The following is a 5,940-nucleotide window of genomic DNA, read 5'->3' on the forward strand; positions in this document are numbered from 1 at the left end:
GCAACTATATCTAGGAAACGCTGTAGTTACAAATCGTGATGGTATAGCATTTCTATACGCAATCAACGTTGGAGCGGAGAACATTGAAATCGAAATGCCAGCAGTTGAATTGCAACAATACGAAGAGGCACCACAGGATGAAGATACAGCTCACCAAAAACCTCAACGAGCCCAGCAAATTCTGGAAAAATTACAAACAGATCATCTAAATCAAGAAGAGTTCGCCAACGTAGAAGATATAATACAAGAGCACGCTGACAGATTTTATATAGACGGAGATAAACTTCCAGCAACAAATAAAATCTACCACAGGATCATCACGACGGATGAGATGCCTGTAAATGTTAAACAATACAGGTATCCTCATGCGTTGAAGGATGAGATCAATCACCAAGTTAATGATCTCCTGGAAAAAGGAATCATCAAGCATTCCTCGTCACCATTTAACTCCCCTTTATGGATAGTACCAAAGAAGCAAGATTCACAGGGAAACAAATGCTGGAGATTAGTGATTGACTTCCGAAAACTAAATGAAAAAACAATCAGCGATGCCTATCCACTACCAAACATCACGGATATCCTGGATCAAGTGGGAAGCGCAAAGTACTTATCCGTGTTTGATTTAAAATCTAGTTTTCATCAAACACCAATGCATCCAGAAGACAAGCATAAGACAGCATTCTCAACACCATTCGGGCATTTCGAGTTTAACAGAATGCCTTTTGGACTAAAAAATGCTGCAGCTACGTTCCAGCGCCTGATGAACAACGTCGTAGACGGATTACAAGGACTGGAATTATTCGTGTTCATCGATGACATCGTAATTTATGCAAGCTCATTAAGAGAGCACGAAATAAAGGTCAACAGAATGATGGCAAAGCTTAGAGAAGCAAACTTATGCTTGCAACCCGACAAATGCCAATTTCTATAGAAAGAAGTGGCATACCTGGGTCATATAATTACAGAAGACGGTGTAAAACCTGACCCAGCAAAGGTCGAAGCAGTCCAAAGATTCCCCATTCCGAAGACTGTCAAAAATATCAGGCAGTTCCTGGGATTGTGTGGATACTACAGACGTTTTATTAAAAACTTCTCTAAGATAGCTAAACCATTATCCGATTTGACAAAAAAGGAGCAAAAATTTGAGTGGTCCAGCCAGCAACAGCAAGCTTTCGAATTCCTAAGAAACGTGCTATGCGAAGAACCGATCCTACAATATCCTGACTTCGAGAGACCATTCAATATAACCACTGATGCATCTGGAACAGCAGTAGGAGCGGTCCTAAGTCAAGGAGAGATAGGAAAAGATCAGCCGGTAGCATACGCGTCAAGAGTAATGAATAAGCCGGAAACACAATATTCCGCAACAGAAAGGGAATTACTTGCTGTGATATTTGCAGTAAACCATTTCAGATCATATATTTTCGGCAGAAAATTCTATCTACTCACAGATCACAAACCTTTGATCTGGCTAAACAGTCTCTCAGATCCTACATCGAGACTTATGAGATGGAAACTAAGATTGAGCGAATACGATTACGAAATTAAATACAAACCAGGTAGACAAAATATAAACGCTGATGCTCTCTCAAGAAATCCTGTCGAGGATATAAACGCTCTACAAATACGTGCTAAAAGGCTGCACTCATCTACGTCTGGGTCAAAGAAAAAGCGTAAGAAAAGGAAAGAGTGGCACCAATACCCCACTCGCCCCAGACAGACAACGATCACCTCAGAATCAAAAGAACACAAGAAGAAAAAAGAGTGGCATCAATATCCCACTCGTCCTAGGTAAACAACAACATCAGAATCTAGGGAGTTTAAAAAGAAAAAAGAAGCACACCAATATCCAACCAGACCCAGACCAACAACTACAACTGAGTCTGAAGAACATAAAAAAAAGAAAGAATGGCATCAGTATCCGAGAAGACCAAGACCAACAACCTCATCAAGTTCACGAGATATTAAGAAGAGGAAAATAAGCCACAAACATTTAACACGACCACGAGATGACTCCACAGATGTCGAAATAAGAAAAAGACACCGAATAGATAAAGTACGAGAGAGAAGCCCATCTCAAGAAGGAAAAATAGCAAGAAAAAGAGTAAAAGAAGATTACACAAGCTCTGATGAATCCCACTATTATGAAACAGATGCATCTGAAGAGCCACCAAAACCAAGAAAACGAACAAAAATTTATTCCTCCAAAGAAATCAGAAAGAAAAGAAGACCCAACGAAGAACAAATCACAGTTGAAGTACATCAACCACCAGAAGAAAAGAAATACATTATCCCACAGAAACGACCTATAGCTCAAGAATCTGTAATAATTGGAGACGAAATCGAGGATTACAATGAAGAAACGATATTACCTAAACACATCTTCAGAAAACCACCTAGAATCGATTCTTCCTCAGGAACTAGAGAAAAATCTCCTATAATAAAAAGAAAAATAGAAAAAGAAACTTCTAGTGACACATTATCAGCACCTATCACACCTATACAAATTAAAAAAGAAAAGACTAAACAACCATCTACAATTAAACAAATTAAACCCAAAATAGTTAGTAATAAACCAGTCATATTCAAAATAGATGAAACCGAAGACCAGCTATGGATGAAAAAAGGCACAGTAATAATATTTTTCAATAAAGGACAACCAGATGATACACAGTCAAGACAGTTCATAGAAAATGAAAAGATTAAAATTTCTAAACCACAAGACAGTATCACAGAATATAAAATTAAAAATAAATTAATTTTTGGAATATTAATAGATCATAAAGAAAATTTACCACACAAAATTAAAGCTCTTCATCACGTGTTAATTCAAAAAGGAATCCAGGAATGCAGCATGCCAGATAAGCAAGGGTTAAAAGCAATTCTTCAAATAATCTTTGCAGACTCAAACATCAATATCATCATCTGCAAAGGAACAATCCAAACTCCACCTAAAGACGAAAGAAGAAACATAATTAAAGAAAATCATGAAAGCACAGTAGCTGGACATAAAGGAATAAGAAAAACTTACCTCAGGATCAGGAACAAGTACTATTGGAAAAACATGAAAAAAGAAATTACCGATTATATTAGGTCATGCATTAGCTGCCAAAGAACTAAGCTTGTAAGGATGAAAAATAAGGAGCCTATGGTTATCACAGACACTCCTTCAGACGCATTCGATAAGGTGTCCCTAGACATTCTTGGACCCTTACCTATGACGCAAAAAGGATACAGTTACATCCTCACCATACAGGACAACTTGACCAAGTACTCCGTCGCAGTTCCACTTGTGTCAGCTACATCAGAGGACGTCGCAAGAGCATTCACCAACTCATTCATATGCCAGTTAGGCAGTCCTAAAGCTATCCTCACTGACCAGGGAACATGTTTCACATCCTCGCTTATCAAAAAGCTAGCTAAAATCTTCCACATCCAAACGTACCGTACATCATCCTTCCATCCTCAGTCAAACGGGTCCCTGGAAAGAAGCCATCACGTTCTGATTGAGTATTTAAAACACTACATCTCTAAACAAGAACACTGGGACGAATGGCTACATCAAGCAATGTTTTCTTACAACACAAGTGTTCATGTGGGAACAAAATTCACACTTCATGAACTGATATATGGAAAAAAAGCGAGATTACCATCAAAATTTACACCAACTGACACATTAAACACATATCCTGACTATGTAGATAAACTATTACAAAATTTATATAAAGTTAGACAAGCAGCAAAAGCAAATCTCGAACAATCAAAGTATAGACAAAAATACTACTACGATAGAAAGATACGTCCGATCAATTACAAAACAGGAGAAGAAGTAATGTTATTAAACCCACCAAGAAAAAGCAAATTACAAAAAGAATACACAGGACCATACAAAGTATTAAGAAACATAGAAAAGAATAACATAGAATTACAAATAGGTCCCAAAAAGACTAGGATAGTTCACAAAGATAGACTAAGAGGGCCTACCGACCAGTCTACAGCATAGATTAAAAATGAAAATCGATATACCAATCTATGTAAATGTCGTAACATGCGCATGCGTACAAGCAAAAATTCAAAGCTACCGCCATATTGCTAAAAAGCGTAAAGAGCAAGGTACGCAGAAAGGACGCTACGTGATAAAATTACGAAAGAAAGATAGAAAGAAAGAGGAAGAAAGGAAAATTAAATAAAAAGAGTAAGCATAGACAATGAGATTTATAATTTTTAATATTAAAGCAATAGTTCTCATTTACAGAACAATGGTTCAACAAACTGGAAATGTAATAGACGCCTTGTGCGTAAAGGATCAGACGATAGCATTTGAATACGTTGTAGACCTAAAAATAGGACGAATATGTGCTACCTGCGCACTTGACGTTACCCCTACGAGCAAGAAAAATTGGGTTCATGTAGGAACCCATCATTTTATTTCGAGGGACGAGGGATTTCAACAAATTACCTGCATTAGGTGCGGGTTCCAGTTTGCAGAATTGCAGCCAGCTATAGCTTGCTCAACTTGCCTGCAAGCAATGAGCAACATTGATCAAGAAACCCTGGAAGTATTTAGAGAAGGATATCTGATACCAGCTGGGGATCAGGAGACATTTTATTTAAACACTTTGACCAATCATCCTTAATTATACTCAATTTTTCTTTCCTCTTTTCCATATTTGTATTTATATATTTTTATATTTTACTCCTTATCCACTGTACTATTCTTTAATTTTTTTTTTCTTCTCCTCTGAATAAATCCTTTTATTAAATCCAACAAGCATACTTCATTCCAAAATCCTGCAAGCCATTCAATTCGTTCGATCTATTAATGCGCAGAATCGCAAGTCAGCCATATTGGTAAAAGAAAAGATAGAAAGAGATAGAAACAAAGAGAGAGTGAGAGAGATATATAGAAAGCGACGCTGTGCACGCGCTACTATATTCAATTCGTAGAGAGCGGAAATGGTGAGACGCGCTGGAAGAAGAGAGCGATTAAGAAAGCTAAGAAGAGCTTTAAAACAGTTTAGAGAGGTAGAATTATACTCCAAATAATTTATTTCAATTACTAATTATCTGTTTTATACAAAAATCTCAAAGATGACAGTGGAAGAGGAAATAATACCACCACCACCACCACCACCACCACCACGATGGAGGTTAATATTAATCGATATTCCGGAATTTGACTGGAAAAACTATAGAAATTCAAAAAAACATGACCCAAGAAGAGAACACGGGAAAATAATGCGTTATTTTGGAATACTATCAGCCTCTCCAAGAAACAGCGAGGAGAAATGCTGCTGCGCCCTGTGCAATATCAAAAGAAAAAATATTAGTCTCTTGAGGACAAGAGACAAGCGCGCGGGGGAAGTTGTAACGACCCCATAAGAAAAACAATACATTTTTATTTTATTTTTCTTTATTATATTTCATACAAAGTGTCTAATTTAATTTTTATTGTTAATATTTAATGTATAAAATTTTTGTAATAAATATTTCCATTTTTCGTCGATAACCGAGTCTGTTAAATTCATCGATAAAAGTTTAGTCAATAAGTCAGACGGTAAAACAGTTTACCGATAAATTATCGACGTCTGACCCCACACGCGCCAGCGCAACCACGATAAGCATACGGTGGGGTGAGATTCTAGAGTGGGGATGCTGGACCACCACGTGATGGGGAAAACCCAGCTACCCCAAGAACTCTATGCAAAAAAAAAGTGCTGACTCAGCAAGATCTGAGTATAAATAGAGGCGTTCCGCACAGTTTCAACGCAGATCTTCTCAGGCCTCGGTCTGAAGCAGACAATACTCTGAACAGTAGAGAAAAGCTTGCGCTGAACTGTTTAGGCAGCGATAGAGCGCAAGTTACAGTTATTTCCTCCTCTTCCACTGGTGGCGTGCAGTACTACAGATCAGTGGACCTCCTATCCACGGTACGCAACG

This window comes from Osmia bicornis, unplaced genomic scaffold (genome assembly GCF_907164935.1).
Source record: "Osmia bicornis bicornis unplaced genomic scaffold, iOsmBic2.1, whole genome shotgun sequence".
Classification (NCBI taxonomy): Eukaryota; Metazoa; Arthropoda; class Insecta; order Hymenoptera; family Megachilidae; genus Osmia; species Osmia bicornis.